This window comes from Castor canadensis, chromosome 1 (assembly GCF_047511655.1).
Source record: "Castor canadensis chromosome 1, mCasCan1.hap1v2, whole genome shotgun sequence".
In the NCBI taxonomy this organism is placed as follows: domain Eukaryota; kingdom Metazoa; phylum Chordata; class Mammalia; order Rodentia; family Castoridae; genus Castor; species Castor canadensis.
In genome coordinates, this window is record NC_133386.1 from 204,135,273 (window position 1) to 204,156,646 (window position 21,374).

At 46.3% G+C, this 21,374-nt stretch overlaps 1 long non-coding RNA gene across 1 annotated transcript in view; it reads right to left on the reverse strand.

The window, feature by feature from the left end:
• Positions 1–21,308, reverse strand: part of LOC141414868 (uncharacterized) — a 57,106-nt gene extending 35,798 nt beyond the window's left edge. The window contains exons 1-3 of the long non-coding RNA XR_012439813.1: positions 21,277–21,308; positions 20,559–20,645; positions 11,486–11,723 (exon numbers count right to left, since the gene is read on the reverse strand). This is a non-coding gene — a long non-coding RNA (uncharacterized lncRNA). The remainder of the gene's footprint in view (positions 1–11,485; positions 11,724–20,558; positions 20,646–21,276) is intronic.
• Positions 21,309–21,374: the final 66 nt, after the last annotated feature.

Below are 21,374 nucleotides of genomic sequence, written 5' to 3' on the forward strand. Positions count from 1 at the left end.
TCGGGGCTTCACACTTGCTAGACAGTTGCTCTACCACTTGAGTCACTCCAACAGCCCTATTTTGTGTTGGGTATCTTCGAGATAAGGTCTTTCAAAGTATTTACCCAGGCTGGCCTCAAATTGTTATCTTCCTGATCTCTACCTCCTGAGTAGCTAGTATTATAGGCGTGAGCTGCTGGTGCCCTTCTGAGCCTGAGTTGGTTTTTTTGTTTGTTTGTTTTGTGGTACTGGGATTTGAACTCAGGGCCTTCACCTTGAACCACTCCACCAGCTCTTTTTTGTGAAGGGTTTTTTTCGAAATAGGGTCTTATGGTCTATTTGCCTGGGCTGGCTTCGAACCAAGATCCTCCTGATCTCTGCCTTCTGAGTAGCTAGGATTACAAGAGTGAGCCACCGATTCCTGGCTTGAGCCTGAGTTTTGATGGTGACAAACTGCTTTGAAACCATAGCAGTATCTTTCACAAGGGAATTTCATCAGCTGCTTTTAAGGAAAAAGGTCAGAGTGATATTGTACCTGTTGTTTTTCAAGTGTTCTTAGCCCAAAAGTCAGAGTGGCATGTTTTGGGTGGCACATCCAAAGCACCCTCATTTCTCCCATCCAAAACCTCCCTAGAAATTTCACATATTAAAATCTGAGTTGGTAGCTGTGGGGAGAGGAAGCAGCTAAGCAGCTGCAGAGGAAGAAAAAGAAAAGCAAATATTAGCATGATATTGAATAAATAGGAGAAAACAAAATGTTTCCCCATCATGGTTAAACCAGTCTCCCATCTCTGGGCGTAGGCCGGTCAGTCAGTCAGTCAGTCGGGGGACTGAGCCTTTCTTACCTGATGGACAGTGTCCATCTTGCCCTTTAAAACATGCAGATTAGACGCTGTTTGCTGGCTTGGGGCAATTTGCATAGAAGTGGGCTCTCTACCAATGGCTGCAGAGCCCTTCCTTGTTGGCCTATCAGCGTGAGCGCTTTGAGAGGCTCGCTGTTTGGGTGGTGACATTGAACTCCTGTCCCATCACTGGGGAAAGGATATCAATAACGAGAAAAATGTAGAACGGTGACACACAGTGGCATTTTATAATGTCACATCTAGTACGCTATGTGGCGTCACCTTATGAACAAAGGAGCCCACGTTTATCATTTGGCCGGCATGGAAGGTGAAGTATTGATGGCCTTGGCCTCTGCCTCCCGAGCAGCAGGGATTATAGAAATGTACCACCATGCCCCCCCGCCCTTTTTTTTTGAGATAGGGCCTCACTAACTTTTTTGTTGCTGCCCATGCTGGCCTCAAAACACAAATCCTCCCATCTCTGCCTCTGGAATTACAGGGGTGTACCACCAGGCCTGGCCTTTACATCTAAATTTTTATGTTCCACTGAAATTTCACAATGGGTTTGAATTTTAATGAGCATTCCAGAGTCTTTGCAAGCAAGGGGATTATTTCTGCTGTAAAGTGAGTTCCTTCATCTGATTCAATCCATAAAGGAATGCAAGATGAGGAATACAGTCAGTTATTTTGTTACCAGTGTTATGACATCAACCTTCAGTCTACCCACATAAACCAGCATGGCAAGAGGCCACAGGTGGAGGCAAATGGAGGAGGTCCATTTGGAGTTCCCCTGGGGCACAGGGGGAGGTCCTCAGACATGTTGGTCTCTTTCAGAAATTTGGTGATATATATAAAAGCACACTGGGAAATAATTTGACCAGAAGTTCTGTGGATGCCAGGGCAGGGCCAGTTGTCTTTTGGCTCCTTATCTACCTCCTATCTGCACAGATGATCCATCCAGTGAGAGGTAATGCAAGCCAAAAGGGCCAAAGGAAGGGGCCACCAGAAGTCCCCTTGGCCCGGTGTGTGAGCCACCCACAGTCATCTGCAGCCCCTGTTTGTATCCACTCATGTTTTCTAGATCATGAGATGTTTGTCTGATAATCGGTTCTGTCAGCCAGAGATAAAAACAGGTTTATAAGTTTATAAAGCTTATAGCAAATTATAACTGGATGGGAAAAAAAGAATTGTTATTGTTGCTTGTTTTGTTTTTTGAGACAGGATCTTGCTCTGCCTTGAAATTTCGATTCTCCTGTTTCCTTCTTTCTGCTGAGTCCTGGGATTACAGTTTTGCACCACTGTACCTGACTCATAAGAAAAGTTTGGTTTGGTTTGTTTGTGTGCTTTTGGTGGGACTGGGGTTTGAACTCAGGGCTTAGCACTTGCAAAGCAATCACTCTGCCACTTAAGCCTAACCTTCAGTCTAGTTTGTTCTGGTTATTTTAGAGATGGGGTCCCTCAAACTTTTCTCAAACTGTGATCCTCCTGATCTCAGCTTCCCAAATAGCTAGGATTATAGGTGTGAGCCACCAGAACCCAGCATTTTTTTTTTAAGGCTGCATTTCTGTTGGGGTTCAGACATGGCTAAAGAGATCGTAAAAAGGAGGATGAAAGTGAAGGCACCTCCTCCAAGATGGATGAAGACATCCATTCAATGTTTGATCTCAATAAGACATGCCTATTCCTTGACCTCTGAACCTTTGCTTAAGGGTAATTGTAGTTCCTGTTCCTCTCGTTCTAATTCTTATCTGTTATGCTACATGCCTTTCCTGCTGACACCAACAATATGATTGATTGCTTGTAAAAATATTTTTTAACCACTTGCTGTACTCAATAAAAGCCATGAGGCATGCTGATGCAGGGAGCTGGTCTTGAGCTAGTTCCCCTTAGCTCCTCTTGCACAGATTCCTGTGTTCAAGTAATCCTTCATCCATCACTTCAAGTGCTGGTCACAACCCGACACATATCTAGGCAGCCTTGTCACTCATTTCCTAGAGACATAGTGTCAGTCTCCTTAGTAGATGCTGCACTGAACCATATTGGTCCGTTTTCTATTGCTATAACATGATAGCTGAGGCTGGATACTTTACAAAGTTAAAAAGCTTATTTAGAGAAAGAGTGGGTAGCTTCACCTGTTCAGCCTCTGGTGAGAGCCCTCCCGGCTGCATCACAACACGGTAGCAATACGTGCAAGAGGAAGAAAGCAGTCAAATGACGAGACAGGAAGCAAGGGGCTCGGGGGCTTTATATAATAACCTGCTCTCTCTGGAAGTTACTCACCCCAAGAGTCCACTAATCCCTTTGAGGGTAGCACCCCCAATGACTTTATTGGGTCATTAAGCCCCATTTTTGAAAGGTCCAACCACCCCTCAGCACACTGAGTACCAAGCTTTTGACACATGGCCTTCTGGGGTCACACTCAGACCATCTCCAAACCATAGCAGGGGAGCAGCAGTGATTGTGCCTTAGTCCACTTCCTGTTACTATGGCAGAATACCTGGTGCTGGGCCGGGTAATCTACAAAGGGTATAAATTTATTTCTCATAGTTCTGGAGGATGGGAGTCCAGGTTAAGGCACCAGCAAGCTTGGTCTCTGCTTCCAAGATGGCACCATGTTACCGCTGTGGAGGAGGACTTTGTGTCATCACGTAGCAGAAGAGCAGGATGGCGTGAACCCATTTAAGGTGATGCTAATCATGAGGATGGAACCCTCTGGATCTCAGCACCTCCCATTGGGCCCCAAATCCCACTACTGTGTATGGGGGGTGAAGTTTCCCACACATGACTCTGGGCCACGTGGTCAGCCTCTAGCAGTAGAGCAGGATGGTTTTGACCATTGAAAAGGGAGGACAAGAATCAGACTCCAAACTCTTATCTGGAGTAAATGCAGGCAGTGACAACTTTCCTTCATCCAGTGTGCCATGCTGAGTTCACAGATTCTGATGACTTTACAGTGGGCAGAGAGTTTGACTTCAGTGATACAGAGGGCTAGGGGTGTCACTCAGTGATCCAGTGCTTGACTGCATGCTACGGCCCTGGGCTCCACCCCCAACATCCCCCCGACATGTTTCAGGGAGGGGAATACTAAGTATCCCTGGAAACCTCTGGGTTGTTCCCAGGGTTACCGAAATGGTCCTGCATGGCTTCCAGGCTGTGTCCAGAGTTTCAAAGCAGTTACAGAGGGCATGGTAGGCTCTCCACTCTCAGGGAGGGGATAGTAGCTGGATCTTAAGTGTCACATGGGGTGAGATGATGGAGGGATGGTCAGTGGGACCTGTTCATAGATGGCCTTCATCGTGTAAGTCTTATGAACTTGGGTGAGTAAAAAGTTCCAACCTGGATACCTTTGAAGCAGGTCGGGGGCAGACGGAGGGAATGGAGGAGGAGGAAAGTGGGAAGCTCTGACACTGTGTATTCCTACGAAAATTCCTACAAAGCTAATGCAGCCAGTAAGTGAAACTGTGACAACCTGAAACTGACAGCTGACACAGCCAATCACAATAGGCCTTGTCAGAGAGAGACCAGGAGGTAACTTTCCAGTATTGGAGTAGATCTTCACACTGGATGCAAAAGGTATCTCCAAAGTGGGTGCAGAAGATACAGCACCCCACTCCCACACCTGTGATCCTAGCTACTTGGGAATCAGACATCAGGAGGATCATGGTTCGAAGCCCACCAGGGCACATAGTTTTCGAATCTTATCTCAAAAAAACCTATCACGAAAAAGGGTGGAGTGGCCCAAGTGGTAAAGCATCTGCCTAGCAAGCATGAGGCCCTGAGTTCAAACCCCAGTACCACAAAAAAAAAAAGAAGATACTGACCCCCAGATCCCAAGAGTTCACTCCCAAAGGTGGCACAAGAAAATAAAGGTCTCACTGTGACAGGAGGTAAGGACAGTGTTTGTGGGTGGTGTCTGGGTCTCCCACGGAGCCCGAGGCACTTCTAGGCTCAGACCAGCTAATCCTCCAGCAGGTGGGCTATCTAGGATGGGGGCTCTCAGTACCAACAAGATAGTTAAGGCTGGGATGAGAAAGGCCCCTTCCGACTGGGGCCTGCTACTCTGCCAGCTCTGGAGAGTTGGCACAGTCAGACAGAGAATGCTGTGCTGGTCACTTTGCCTCTTGGATTCCTGGCCTCTTCAGCTGGTACCTGACGCTCGCCAATACTTGAGTCTCCCTGGCTGGGAGCTAAGGTCTCAGGATGTGAAGTAAGACGAATAGAGCTGGCCTCAGTGACTCACACCTGTAATCCTAGCCACTTGGGAGGCTGAGATTGGGAGGGTCAAAGTTTAAGGCCAGCCCAGGCAAATAGCTTGTGAGACCCCATCTTCAAAATTACCAGAGCAAAATGGACTGGAAGTGTGGCATAAGTGGTAGAGTGCCTGCAAAGTCCTGAGTTCAAAATTCCATTCCCACCAAAAAAAAAAAAAAGATGAAGAAACCCAGCTTGCACAAGGCCTGGGGTTTGATCCTCAAGAATGAATGAATGAATGAATGAATGAATAGAAACTCGTTTGTATTTATTTAATGGAGGACTCACAGCAAAGTTTGTCTATAGTCACAAGGCATGGCAAGAACTGTAGCCTCCCGTCTGTGAGAGGGCCTCGAGTCACAGACGCATAGGACAATGACACAGAAGACAGACACAAAGGAAAACAACGACCATCTCTGTGAGAAGAGGGACCAATAGTAAGAAGAGTTATCATGACAAAGATGGAGTTCACCCAATGTTTTCTCCTGCCAATACGGATTTACAAGGGGAAGGAGACAAGGAGAGGGTTTTCCCATTCTCCCACCAGATTCCAGAACCAGAGCTCTGGGAGTGTGATGTGCTGAGATTTCTGGCTTTCTGCTGGCCTTGGTCAGATGCCTCAGGATCACTAAGCCACACAAACAGTATCCCAGAATGGGACTCTTGCTTCCTGCTTGTTGCCAGAAACTAAGGGAGGCAAAAATTTACCCTTTTTTTTTTTTACAAATTTCCCAGCCTCAGGTATTTTGTTATAGCAATGGAAAATGGACTAATGTGTGATCCAAGAAGCATATTGCAGTTATACACGTTGGCTGCTACATCCCAAAGATCCCCACACCCATTGACTACTAAGGACTTTGATCTGTCATCCAACTCCTTCCAACAATAGCTTCCTTATTTTTCCTCTGAAAATATCGTCGGTTCCCTCATAGTAACTATGTCTATCTGCCCTTCTGAAGTATATAAAAAGACCAATTAGGGCTGGCAGAGTAGCTCAAGTGGTAGAGCACCTGCTTAGCAACCATGGAGCCCTGAGTTCAAACCCCAGTGCTTCCAAAAACAAACTAATAACAACAACAAAACAAACAAATGAGAGTACATAGAGGCTATGTCACATAGTCGGCCACTGTCACTTGCATTTGGCAGAGACTCAAAGGCAGACAGCGGAATGAGATAGCTTCAGAGTGAACATAAGGGAAGGCTCAGTGTGTCCTGGTGGAGGCGAGGATGGGACAGGAGGGACCTGGAGGGGGGTAATGAGAAGCAGTCATCACGTGCACGTACATGCCTTTCACTAGTCAGTTGGTCCTAAGTTGCAAGAGGTGAGACAAAAACTTGTGAAAGCTGGTTGCAGCACAGGTAATGGGGCAGCTGAGTTGGAGGGCTGCTGAAACTGCCCCTTGGGGACCACGGTGGAGGGAGTTGATCACAGTACCAATCAACCTGCTGGCTGCAGAAACTGCAAATGTAGAAGTGGTGTCCATCTGCCCACCCTGTGGTGTGGCCTCCTTCTTTCTTTCTTTTTTTTTTTTGGTGGTACTGGGGTTTGAACTCAGGGCTTCATGCTTGCTAGGCAGGCACTCTACCACTTGAGCCACTGCACCAGCCTTCTTGGAGTTTCTGATCATCCATTATCTAACTCCATCTGTACTGTCCGTTTTGTGTGTGTGTGTGTGTGTGTGTGTGTGTGTGTGTGTGTGTGTGTGTGTGTGTTCTTTCCTGTTTTGTTAGGTTTTTGTGCTTGACTGATTACCTTGTTCCCATTCTAGCACCTAGAATTTTGGCTCCAGTAAATGGACCACTGAACAACAGTAAAGATTCCATGAAATTTGCAGCAATCTAATAAAAACTCCACGTGCAGCTGTAACTGGTGGCAACACCTCTTTTGCTAAGGTAAGAAAAGCCATGTGCCAGTGGCTCACACCTGTAATCCTAGCTACTTGGGAGGCTGAGATCAGAAGGACTGCAGTTGCAGTTCCAGGTGAGCCCAGGCAAAAAGTTCGAGAGACCCCATCTCAATAGAAAAAAAAAAAAAATCTGGATGGGGTGGCACATCCTTGTCATCTTAGATACAGGTGGGAAGAGCCTTGAGTTCAACCTCAGTACGGCTCAAAAAGGAGGGAGGGAGAGGGAGAGAGCGAGCGAGCGAGCGAGTGAGAGAGAGACAGAGACAGAGACAGAGAGAGAGACAGAAACACAGAGACAGAGACAGAGAGATCCATGATCATTTCTCTTTCTTAGGTTTGCTTGGGAGGGGAAGGAAGGAAGGGAGGGAGAGAGGAAGGAAGGAAGAAATCATTTTGAAGTACAGTCAAGACAGAAATGAACATGCTTCCCACACAGAAAGAGAAGGAAAATGCATACTGCAGCTGCTCGATTCAGTGAGGTTAAAGGAGTACCCACTGCCGGGGAACAGTTGCTACTGTGCTACCTGGATGCTCCAGCGTTACCCAGCTCCTTGCTCCCCCTCCCTCCCTCAGCTCTTAGTTAACAGAAATTCATACTTGCCACGTGATCTTTGTGCATGCCGTCTTCAGGTCAAGTGTGCCCGGATGCATTCTCATCAATTGGCCTTAACTGGACAACTTGTTTTGATTTTTCTCACCCAGGGTTAATTGGAATTTTACTTTTGACAACTTCCTTTATAATAATACAGTTAACAGTGGCTTTGGATAACTGTTTGAGGTGGTTGCTACATACAAGGTGGTGGTCTGTGGCTACAGGAAGTTGGTTGTATCCATTCCCAGTCTGCTTAAAAAACAGCCTGGCTTCGAGAATGTGGAGACTGTTTATTACTTCTGATGGAGAGACCAACTAAGATTCATTCCTCTTTCTGCTTTGTGACCACAGAAGAATTCCCATGGAATAAAATGAAACTAATTCCATGCCCTGGCATGTGTAGTTTTCTCTATTGTGCAAAACTTAGCAGTTTCTAGGAAACATGGATCCTTTGTCCCATGTGGGAGAATCTGACAGGCTTGGAGCTCTTGTTCCCTACTTCAAGTTAGTTGATCCTTGAAGAATTTTGAGTCGCATACTTCTAAAAGATTGTATTTAGAATTGTTAGCATTTCAGATTTTCAGCTGACTGTAAGTACACAGTAGGCTAAGGTGAATGTCTTTGACCTTGTCTTCCTATGTGCAGTCAAGATTCATTGTAGTACAAAATAAAATAACCTACTGAATTTGTTACTCCAGGAAAAGCCTTCAGGAGTAAGTGTCATTTTGTGGTAATGCTGGCTGTATTTCGGTGACTGCAGGTTCTCATTGGAGACCATGACTGCCCTGGGGCCCAAGAAAAGTTGCTGTTTCCTTGCCTTCAATATTGTTGTACACAGTGGTGCCAATTATACTGTATGTTTGATTTGGTTTTTTAATGTATCTATGATAACTACCTTAATTTTACATGTTTCTTTGTTGTAAACAATTCCTCTCTGCAATTTTTTGTGAATACAGTTTGAATTCTATATTTCTTCTATTTTGTTGTGTGTAAAAGGGGAAAATTTTTAAAAAGCTGGAATCTAAAAATCTAATAAAAATCAGGGAAGCTTCCAGGATAGTCCTAATGTGATTTTCAGAGGACTGGCTGTGGTGGATAAGGGGTTGGTGTCTTGGGCTGCTTGCCGAGGGTTGCAGGCCTGAGTTCTATTTTCACATATGGTCTGGCCATTGTCCATTTGTGTTTTCCTGTCTCTTTTCTCTGGAGACACATGACCCCAGGCACACCAACTCATATGGCCTTTTTCACAGGCATTTTAGCTTGGGTGAGAACACAGGAGCCATGGACTGTCCATGGGAGGAACAGCCCCTGCCTGGTCTCTGGACTATGGGGACACTAGACACTTGATTTCCGGTGCTGTGGGGGCAGAACAGCACCATGACTGGCACACTGGAACACAAAGACACAAACATGGAGAGCCAGCAGTACTGCCTTCAGGCAGGTGACAACAGTGACACCTGCCTGAGCATGTCCTCAGGATCTGGGAACCTGGGGGACTCAGGCCACAGTGCGTCTTCATCTGCCACACCTTAGTGTCAGTCCCCCGTGACCAGACCAGGGGATGACAGCCCAAGACCTGAACTTTCCAGGGCTCTACACAGGACAGCAGGCTGGCCCCAGCCGAGAAGGGCAGCGCTGAAAGACCTCACAGAAAGAAACTGAGGGCTGACCTTTGAGTGGCATCGCTTACTGCCCCCCTTGCCGGGAGCCAAAGTGAGAAGTCCAAAGTCAGCATCCACAGTACCCAGCAGAGGCCAGTGAACTCGGAAGAGGCGAAACTGGGAGATGGGCGTTAGGGTTGTCGGGAAAGGGTTAAAGGAGGGTTTGGGAGTGGTCCATACACACAAACACACATCCGTAGGAATGCTGGCCTAGAGGGCCCTGCTTTAGAAAAGGATTCCAAACAATCGTGGCCCCTATGAACCTACCAAGGGGTTGTTTCTGTGTCCCCCTTCCCTGGCCCACCCAGCCTAGCCAATGGTTTTCGGGCATCTATTGCCACATAGTAAACTCGTTGGCATCAAACGTCATTCATTTGCTCACACCTGTGAGGCGCGAGGCAGGGGCAGAGCACCGAGCAGCCCTGGAAGCCTGCAGCAGGCTTGAGCCCCGGCCCCGCCCTCATGCGCATGCGCAGTCAGGCCCAGAAGACTCCCCCCCCCCCCAGCGCGCGAGCAGGAGGCCTCTCGCGAGAAGGAAACTGACAAGGGGGGGGTGCAATCTAGCGACCCCGTGCGGACACCGCAAGCCTGCTCTAGAGTTTCTAGCCAGTCTCCCGCAGATCTTAGCTTTCCTATGTACTCCCAATGCGACAGCAAACAACTGTCAGATATTCGAGAGGACTTTCTAAAATGAGAGAATAATAAGCAGGGAGGAAAAAAGCACTTAGAGAAGATAGAGACCATGCAGGCTGCACACACGCAAAAAAAAAAAATTCAAATGAACATTAATCACTACCTTCGGAGAGATTAAAAGAAAAAAAGATATTGCATCCAAAATATAAAAAAGGGAAGCTATTAAAAAGAACATTCGGGGGCTGGGGGAGGGAAGTTCTTGGGAATTAAAATGTGATAGAAATTTTAGGAGATAAAAGTTGAAAAAAGTTGATGTAAAAACAGAACAGAAAGCATGGAAAGAAGAAAAACGGAGAGGGGAGGGGAGGGGCAGAAAATCAAATACTAGGAAGCAAATGGTCAAATGAATAATACAACACAGTTTCCCAGGAAGAAGAGCACAGCTTTCAGAGTGAAAGGCACACGGTGCTCACAGACGGACCCAAGTTTGATACAAAAGCATAGAATGAAATTTCAGAGCCCCCAGCAATAAAATGAAGACCCTGCAGCCTTCTAGACAGAAAGACAGGTCACAGGCCACAAGGGCATGAGTTGGGAATGTGTCAGATTTCTTCAGAGTGATTTAAAAACATGTCCACAGTACTTGGACTTTCCAGCATCTCTGTGCTTTCCTGTGGAAGGCAGGGGTGGACTTTTTTTTCCCTGTGGAAGGAGGGTGTGGCAGACTCGGTGACCACGATGCAACTGAAGTGCTATGTAGTGGAAGTGATGCAATGAAGCCTCCCAGGCTAAGTTAGAAAAGATAGCCCCACTTTGCAGTTTCTCTGTGACACTCATTTTCAGATTCTGTGTAAAATGACTACCTGGTACTCTGAGGCTGCCACAGGGAGAAAGGAGAGGAAGAGAGAGAGAAGAGGAGGAGAGAACACTGGCCAGGCAAAGTGGATGAACCTTAACTTTTCTGGTCTTCAGTTGTTCACACAGCCCAGTGCCAGTTGCCAGCCAGGTGAGGAAGAAGTCCTCCAGGTAGCTGTCATTTGATTAGCTATGTGAGACCCTAGTGAGAACTGCCTAATTGAGTTCAGATCATACCCTTCAAGGTGTTCTTGGAAAGGGGGAGGGAGGGAGGGAGAGAGGAAAGAGGTGAAGACACACTTGCTTCCAAATACGCAGGTCTGAAAGTGACACACTTCACTTCTACCCCACTTGGATGCCAGGTGCCTGAGAAACACAGTTCAGCTCTAGCCCAAGAAGAAGAAAGAAGTCTGTGATATCTAGACAGCCTCTACCACAAACAACAAATCCATGCCTGTGCAGGAACTCAGGAGGTAATAGCAGTGCCTTCATAAATACAGTCATGCATCACTTAACAACTGATATGCTTTCTGAGAAACACACCGTTAGGTGATTTCATCATTGTGCAGACATCCTAGAATGTGCTTACATAAAAACTAAAATGGCTATGATGTACAGTCTGTGGGACCGTTGTCATATATGCTGTCTGTTGTTGACCAAACATCATTAAGCAGTACATTACTGTAAGTTTTAAAAGAAGAGGTATGTAATAGACAATGTTAATAAAATAGGTCCATTGTATTAAGGAAGTTATCTGGTCCTTACCTCACACCATATGAATAAACTCCAAATAGATCCGTGGTTCTTGACTAGGGGCAACTTTGTTCCCCAGAGGGTATTTGACGATGACTGGAGGCATCTTTGTTGCCACAACTGTGGCTGGTGCTGGCACCTGGGAGGCTGCTGAATATCCTGCACAAGACAGCTACTCACAACGAGGAATTCTCTGACCTCAAATGTCCATACACAGAGTCAAGGCTGGGAAAGCCTGCAGTGGACTCACCTACGAGTGAAAGAGAACAAAAAGATGTAACAGAGAATGAAAATTAAAGAACAAGTCCTTATGAATGGACTTAGGCTGGGGATGAGTTGTTTAAACGGGACCCAGAAATGAAAGAATTTAACTCGGTCACAACTGAGGATTTCCCTTGTACAGTGACCACTGATCACTGCTATTCATCAGATCATCAGAGAGACAATCAACTCAAAGAAAATATTTTCACCCTGTGGTTTTCAGTGGTGGAGTCGGTGTTACTGTTACCACTGATCTGTCAGACGTCTCCCAAAGCCACAAAGACCATGGAAATGAAAAACACACCTCTATCTCTCACAAAAGCAGGAAAATGTGAAAGAATTACAGTCACGAACCTCTACAGAATTACATAACCGACATTCACAAACCTCTCTCACGTGAGGAGAGAGGGCCTTGGCAGCTCTAAACACAGACTTCAAACTCTGCAAGAGCAAACACCGAAGATGTCATCCTTTCAATTGCTCTTGGAACATTCCCTACGGAAACCATATATCACGCCTCCAAGAGAAGTTTTAGAACATTCCGGAGAGAAAAATAGTACAGACAGCAATCTTTCATTATAAAGCAATGAAACTAAAACTAACAAAACCAGGAGACAAAAACACCCTAATGCCTGTACATTTATAAAATGATTCTTAAAATGGCTTCCAACAGCCAGGCATCAGTGGCTCATGCCTGTAATCCTAGCTACTTGGGAGACTGAGATGGGGAGGATCCAGGTTCAAGGATAGCCTGGGCAAATAGTTTGTGAGATCCCATCTCCAAAATAACCAGAGCAAAAACCACACTGGAGGTGTGGCTCAAGTGGTAGAGTGTCTGCTTGCAAGCATGAAGCCCTGAGTTCAAACCCCAGTCCCCACCTAAAAAAAAAAAGTCTCCAAAGAAGAAAACAAAGCCAAACTGCTGAGCATCTGCCTAATTCTGATAAAGAAGCACTGCCATCAGCCTCACTGGCCTACCTGTCTTGGTGAATATAGCTGTAGAGTGAGTGCTGTTCTCTGGCAGGGTGGCCTGTGCACTCCATCTTGTTCTTCAGAAGTGACTTGGCCAGGACTGGAGTTGTAGCTTGCCTAGTGTGCCTGAGGCTCTGGGTTCAATCTCTAGCACCACAAGAATAAAGCTGGGTGCTGTTGGCACACCTGTAATCCTAGATACTCAGGAGGCAGAGGTCAGGAAGATCATGGTTTGAAGCTGGTCGGTGCAAATAGTTCACGAGACCCTGTCTTGAAAAAACCCATCACAAAAAAGGGCTGGTGGAGTGGCTTAAGTGGTAGGATACCTGCCTAGCAATTGTGAGGCCCTGAGTTCAAGCCCTAGTACCAAAGAATAAAAATAAAAAAGGCTTGGCCATTCTTGGTTCTTTGTAAGTGCCATATACATCTTAGTATCAAATTTTAGTCCATCAAAAGCCCTGATGGGACTTTGGTCAGAATTTGTAATGAGTTTATAGATTAGTTTGGAAACCCATGACTTTTTTTTTTTTTTTTTTTGCTGGTACTGTGGTTCTAACTCATGGCCTCACACTTGCTAGACAGGCTCTCTACCACTTGAACCCTGCCCCCAGACCTTTTTTTTTTGCTTTACTTATTTTTCAAGTAAGGTCTTGAGTTTTTGCCTGGAGGTCAGCTTCAGCCCTCAATTCTCCTACCTATGGCCTTCTTCCTAGATGGGATGACAGGTGCACACACCACGCAGACTTATTGGTTGAGATGTAGTCTCACTAACTTTTTTGCCTTGGTTGACCTCCAACTGCAATCCTCCTGATCCCCAACTCACAAGTAGCTGGGATTACAGGTATGAGCCACCACACCTGGCAACCAAAATAAGTGGCATTTTTGTTTGATCTAGTTTTAGATTTTTAAACTTTTTTGGTGGCACTAGGTTTGAATTCAGGGCCCTGTGCTTGCTAGACATGCACTCAGGTACTTGAGGCACGTCCTCCTGGAATTTTGTTAACATTTTGCTGAGGTTGGCCTCAAACTGTGATCCTCCTGATCTCTGCCTCCCAAGTTGCTGAGATTACAGATATAAGCCACCATGAAATCTTTATACTACTAAGTCACTGTACCAGTAAAGCTCCTGAGCATCTGAGGCACTGACTAGGGACAGGGGACATGGAACACATAATGGAAAAAGGAAGCCACAAATACGGCCAGGGCCTCATGACTCAGTGCATTTGTTCTTTGAGGCTCTGAGGTTTTCATCATGGGAGGACATTGTCTTTGCAAGGTACGAAGCGGTCACAGGAGGAAGAAAATATAATAACAGGTGAGCAGTCCAACCAGTGCCTGACGACAAAGGCTCCACAGGGTTTTTCTCTTCTTTTTGCTGATTTGTAAGGCGGGGCCTGGCATTTCTAAAAACTGGATCCTGGAGGAGTGGGGAAGGTGCGGTTCGTGTATCTAACAGCTTGGGATTAGTGGAAGGGTGTGTAGCTGGTCTTGGTGTCTGTCATCTCAAATAGCCATCAAGGACTACAGTGGGTGAAAACGAAGACCAGAGCTTTTGTGTGAGGGACAAGAGGGTGTGGGCAGGGCATCAGGGACGACTGGAGGATGGGCAGAGGGAACATGATGTGCTGGGTGTCTGAGCCCAGCTCTGCTGTGGGGAAGTGGCAGGAGAAGTGGCCTAAAGGCCTTGTACTAGGACCTGTTCCTGAGACCTCACCTGATGGAAATGCAGGCGACACTCAGTGTGTCAGAGCAGCATAAGTCAAAGAGGGACACTGGACCACAGCTGGACGACGGGGTCACAGCTGACTGAACACCCGGGGCTGGGTGCAGGCCTGTTGCTGGCAGGAGGTTTCTTCCTGTTTTCCTCCTTGGAGAGAGGCTTACTTCAAGTCTCATCGGTGTGACCGAGTGTTCATTATTCAAATGTCTTTGTCTTCTCTGGTTCAGGTGTGTGTGAGAAGGACAGAGTGGACTTCAAGCTGTACTCTGCTGTTTTGAACTGAAAATCTCCTGAATTTTTCTTTCCATAAATTGAGACTTGAGGGGTTAAAGTCAGTTGGTCATGGCTGGTGGGGTACCTGGAGGACATGGGGACGAATTTGGGGCAAGCAGTGCACTAACTGCACATAGCATTCATAGTTAGGCATCATAGGCCGTCTAGAGATGAGCAGAGCATACAGGAGGATGTACACAAATACTGCACCAGGTGACATGAGGAGGTGAGCATCGTGGACGTGGTACCCTCAGGGGGTCCTAGAACCCGTATCTTTGGGTGTTGAGGACCAATTGCACCCTTTTATTTACTTATTTTTGGGGGGGGGCTGGGATTTAAACTCAGGGCTTCATGCTTGCCAGTGGCAATAACAATAAATATAAATGGCTCAAACTCTTTTTGAAAGATGGGGAGGATTCCTAACAGCACCAAAAAAAATTAAAAGGTAGACACTGATTAAATTACAATAAAACAAATGAAATTTAGTTAGATGTTTTTAAGAGATACTTATAAAATAAGAGAAATTATTATAAATAAAGAGGTTGAAAAAAGCCTACCAAATACTAACTAAAAGAGAGTGTGCATAGTGTTATTAGTGTCAGAGAACATTGACTCCTCAAGGCAAAATCATTAAAAGAGGCAGAGAAATATTTCTATTTTATTTATTTATTTGGGGTTACTAAGACAGGGTCTTACTATGTAGTCTAGGATGCCCTGTAGCTTGAAATCTTTCTGCCTCGGCCTACTGAGTGCTAGGATTACAGGTGTACACCACCATTCCTGGCCCAGAGAAATATTTTATATTAAAAAGAATATTGAAACAATAAAATGTTCTTTAAAATCTTCTGGTCAAACCTGGCTCAAAGCAAATAGACAAACTATCACAAGAGAGATGAAAACAGTGGTCAGGTTGAGTGCCAATGGCTCACGCCTATAATCATAGCTACTAGGTAAACAGAGATCATGAGGATCTTGTTTTGAGGTCAACCTGGACAAAGAGCGAGACCCTATTTCAAAAATACCCAACATGAGCTGGGCTCCGGTGGCTCACACCTGTAATCCTAGCTACTCATGAGTTAGCGATCAGGAGGATCTCGGTTTGAAGCCAGCCTGGGCAAAATAGTTCATAAGACCCTATCTTGAAAAAACTCATCACAAAAAAATGGCTGGTGAAGTGGCTCAAGGTGAAGGCCCTGAGTTCAAACCCCAGTATCACACACACAAAGTACCCAACACAATATAGAGCTGGTGGAGTGGTTTGGGTGATAGAGCACTTGCCGAGCAAGTGTAAGGCCCTGAGTTCAAACCCCAGTATCACAAAACAAAACAAAAATAGTGGCAGCAGTAGTTCCAGCTCCAGGTGGCCTTAGCTTACAATAGTCACACTTCAAGAAATGGACAGTTTTTGCCCTCAGCAAATGCTTCCAATAAATAGAAAAAGATGGAAGCCAAGCCAGATGTGGTGTCACACATCTGTAATCATAGCATTCAAAAGGCTAAGACAAGAGGATTGCAACTTTGAGGCCAGCCTGGGCTACACAACGATTCCAGACTACCCTGAACTACCTAGTGAGACTCTGTCTCCAAAACAAACAAGCTGGGTGCAGTGCTCATGCCTGTGATCCTAGCTACTGGAGAGGCAGAGATCAAGAGAGTCATGGTTAACAGATTAACATAACATTGAAACAAAACCACTTTACATGTGAGCGTTGATGTAAAAGCTAAATAAAACAGATCTAGCAGTAAAATGAAAGACTGTTATATCAGGACAAAAGGCTTTTTTCCCCAGAATAGTAAAATGAGAACAGTAAACATTTACACAGCACAGCCATGTGCCAAGTCTTAGTCTAAAGCTTTACAAATGAAAACATTTCATCATTGCAACTACACCTTGAGGCACAGAGAGGTCAAGGAACTTGCTCAATGCCACACAACTGGTCAATAGTAGAGTCTAGGATTTAATCCTGACTGGCTTCAATCTTTGCTCTCAGCAGCCTCACACTGCCTCCCCTTTAGGTTAACAATAGTTCAACAAATCAGAAAAACGATTGAGATAATTAGTCACAGATTAAAAAGAAAATCAAAGCCAGCCTTTGTGGCTCACACCTCTAATCCTAGCTACTCCAGAGGTGGAGATAGGGAGGATCTTGGTTTGAGGCTAGCCCCATGCAAAAAGTTCATGAGAAGCCATCTCAACCAATAAAAATCTGGGTATGGTGGTGCATGCCTATCATCGCAGGAAACATAACTGGGAGGGTTACAATCCAGGCAACCCCAGACATAACTGCAGACCTTATGTTAAATAACATATATATATATATATATATATATATATATATATATACACATATAGTTTATATATGTTTTTGTTTTATAAAAACTATACATATATTTTTTCTTCTATTTTTTTTATAAAAATTGGTGGAATGGCTCAACTGGTAGGGAACCTACCTAGCAATCATGAGGCCCTGAGTTCAAACCCCAGTACCACCCCTCCACACACAAAATAGTCAGCTGCCAGTGGCTCACGACTGTAATCCTAGCTACCCAGGAGGCAGAGATCAGGAGCATCATGGTTTGAAGCCAGCCAGGGCAAATAGTTCAAGAGACCCTATTTCAAAAATACCTAACACAAAACAGGGCAGGTGGAGTGGCTCAAGTGGTAGAGTAGCTACCTGGCAAGCAGAGGCCCTGAGTTCAAACTGTAGTACTACAAAAAAAAAAAAAATGAGGTCAAAAATTCTTTAGGAAGCAATCCTATGCCTATGTGCATTTCAAGATTCAGGGCTAAAGTTCCACTACCAATGAACACAGGAAAGGATGCAGTTATCTATCACACATCTGTTTCAAAAACAATCTGTTTCCAGGATTCTACATTAAAAAAATTACAGTGTTAACAACTATAGGAATACCATCAGGATAAGTTCCAAAATAAGCTTTCCTCGTTCCCTCTCCTCTCTCGCCTCTCCTCTCTCTCTCTCTCTCTCTCTCTCTCTCTCTCCACACACACACACACACACACACACTCACTCACACCCTCCTTCTCTTCCTTCCTTTCTTTCTTTCTAGCCCTTTTTGCTTTAGTTACTTTTCAGATACAGTCTTAGGCTTTTTGCCAGGGGCTGGCCTCAGATGGCGATCCTCCTACCAACACCTCCCAAATAACTGGGATCAAAGGAACCCACCACCATGCTGGGATTACTTATTGAGCTAGGGTCTAGAAAACTTCCCCCTTTTGCCCCCATGGCAAGGATTATAGGCATGAACCACAGTGCTGACTCATAGGGAAGATCTTTACAGAACATGAAACTCTGGGGCTGGGGAATTAGTTCAAATGGCAGAGTGTTTGCCCAGTGTGCCTGAGACTCTGAGTTCAATCCCCAGAATGAGGGGGGGGGAGGAGGAGGAAGAGAGGGGAAAGGGAAAGGGGAAGGGGAATGGAGAGAAGGGGAAGGGGGAAAAGGGGAAGGGGGAGAAGGTCTTCTATTATGAAACTCTTTCTCTTTGAGCTCCTCACTAATGGTCTTCTTCTCTTCCTCTCCTAGCTGTTTCTTGGACAACTTGGCTTTGTGCTCAGCCACCATGCTGGCTCCCGATACTCTAAATTTATAAGGATCAGTTATTCATACATTACTATGAAGTGTTTTTAAATCATTCAGAAAATAAGTGCAAACAAGCAAAAATGACAAATTAGGTCTGGGTGGTAAAAATGTGTTACCACTTTTTTCTTTAATTCTTAAATTTCTTTCTCCTTCCTTCCTCCCTCCCTCCCTCCTTCCCTCCCTTCCTTGTACTGGGATTGCATGGGAGGCATGTGCTCTGCCACTTGAGCCACGCCCCCCCATCCTGTGCTTCCCTTATTTTTCGGATAGAGTCTGATGTTTTTGCCTTGGCCCTCCATCCTTCTACCCATGCTTCCCTTATAGTTGGAATTTCAGGCGTGTTCCACCATGCTTGGCCTTATATTTCCAATAAAGAAAAATAATATATACCTTTCATTTTTCAAGTATAAGAATCAGTTACAGTATTGAATAAGCATCTCCGGCAGGCTCTGGGCTGGCATCTGAGGAAAGAGATGTTACGATGCTCTAGTCACCAGGGCTGTGACAGTAAGTTACTCAAGATGGCAGGTCTGGGTGGTTGACGAAAGCTTCCTGGGGGCAGAGTGACATCCACACGGCTCCTCAGGAAAAGCAGGAGGAAGGGGCCTAGAGGGGAGGGAGGCTGATCCCTGTTGCACCTGGCTTGTGTGGGTGGAGCAACAGGAGTTGACTGAAGATTTGAATGCCAACTTAAGGAGCCTTAAATTGTGTCCTGAGGCCATGGGGAGCCATGATGGATTTTAGGCAGCAGAGGGGCAAAATGGGTCTGAGATTTGCACTATTTCTGCTGGTTCCATGTTTGCAGAGAAGGAATCAAAGTGGTCAAGAGGCAGGCTGGGAGCACTAGGAAGGTTTTATAAATTCCAGGTGACAGATGAAGGGCCACAGCCATGAGGCAAAGCCTTATGGAATAAACACCTGGGAGGCATAACTGAAGGGTCCAGTGGCTTTGGGACCTGAAGGTATCCTCAGTGTTTTCTGGCCTCTGGCCTAGAGGCTGGTGGGGGAGGCAGATCCAGGGACAGGGACACAAGATAAGATAGATGCTGAAAAAGAGGTAACAGCCAGGTCCTAGAAAACCTCAGAGACTGCTAGAATGTGACACCAGAGTGGCCCTACTTCTTTACTTGGGGAGCCTGACAAACAGATGCTCTAGGTGGGTGAGGACAGAGGGGGATTATGGTCAGATTACAGGAGGCCTGATATGGAGGTCTGGCTGCTGCAGGCCACTTGGCTATTCTACAAACAGGGACTCATTGTTCCTACACCCCAGGTTGTAGAAGGATTAAGGGGATAACATAAGGCAAGTGCTTGGTACCCAGCCTGGCACTGGATAAGCAGGGGGATCCTGCCCTTATCCATTTCCCATCACTCCCAGGCCTAGTGTCTCCTGACCCCAGCTGCTTCCCCCTACAGCCTGAGTCCTCTTGACCCAGTTAGAGAGAGAGAGAGAGAGAGAAAGAATCCACCTTCTGGCTCCATCCTTCCCCACTTCTTCCACCCCAAAGGGAGGGACCCATAGACTCATGTCTGAGCCCCAGATTAGCTATGCAATCCCTAGTTCTGTCTGGGTAATCTCTATCCCTGCCTCCAAGACGGGGGTTTAGGGCTGGCACTGCCCTACCCATCTGTGAAACTTCAGCCAGACTTCGGATGCTCCTGGTGCCTCTTTTGGTCCAGTGATATCACAAACTTATCAGTTGTGCTGTGGGTTTGGAGTGTGCAGAGCACTCTAGGTAGAAAGGGAGGCCTGGATTCAAGTCCAGTAGCTTCCTGCCCATAAACCACAGGGCTCAAGAGGCTGAACTCCAATGTTCTCTTTTTTCTTTTTCGTTTTGTTGAGACAGATTCTCACTATGTAGCCCAGGTTGCGTGGAACTCATCGTGTAGCTCAGGCTGGCCTTGAACTCGAGATCCTCCTGCTTCCACCTTCTGAGGATTACAGGTGAACACTGATTTAACCCCATCCAGGATTGCTGTGGGAAATACATGAGAAAACTGGGGCAAATGAGTGTATTTCTAAGTCGGGTGGTGGTGGTTCGTGCCAGTAAATCCAACACTAGGAAGGCTGAGACAGGAAGATTTCAAGTTCGAGGCCAGCCTGGGCTACATAACAAGACTTTGTCTCAAAAACATAAATAAAAATAAAAGCACATTTCTAGAGATAAAGGACGATTACAGCCCAGGAGAACAGAGACAGTTCTTCCCACCGGGACTGGAAGCCTGAGCTGGGGACAGAAGACAAAAGGACACTTACAACCAGGACTAGAGCAAGGTCCCTAACCCAAGGCACTTCCGAGAGCTGAACAAGAGGAGAGAGAGCTCATCAGACTCCCAAGACTTTCTGAAACAAAAGAGAACAGAGGAGAAAACAGGATGAAGGGGATACAGTGTCAAAGCCCTAAAGCCTAATGAGGCCAGGAGGGTCCTGGGGTGTCACAGCAGTGGGTGTGACGACCTGGCAGAGGAAGGGGTGTTGGAGCCATTAAATGCCAATCCAGGGCCCGATTCCTAGGACAGTAGGGACCATGCCAGGAATTTGAGCAGGAGCGTCAAGGGCTGGACCCCCCCGAGAAGGTGTGGGCTAGGATGTGCCGCCCACTCACCGTCTCTGGTCTCACTGTCAGACCACCCACTTTGGGAAGACCAACGCCAAGAACTCGGAGTCCGCCAGCTTTGAGGCACTCGGATGCCCGCGGGGAGCTCACGTCTGGCAGGGCTCGGATTGGAACAGCATAAGTACAGCTGGGTCTTAAGGATGGGGCTGTAACCCGCCTCCCCGCCAACTCGTGCACACAGCAGGTGCACCCTTAACGCAGAACCTGTTGGGAGTGGAACACACCAAAACCCAGCAGAAGGCCACATGCAAGTTTTACTAGGGGGTTTAAAGATGAGCGCAGGAAGGCCGGGGAGAAGCGTAGCGGGCTGATAAGGGAGCTAACGCAGGTTGGGGTAGCCTGTTAGCAAATACTAACCCGCTGCCGGAGGAGGGCGGGCCCTGGCAGGAGCGACTACAACTTCCAGAAGCCCCAGCAACAGGCAACTTCCGGTCTATGTGCCCGCCCCCATAGTA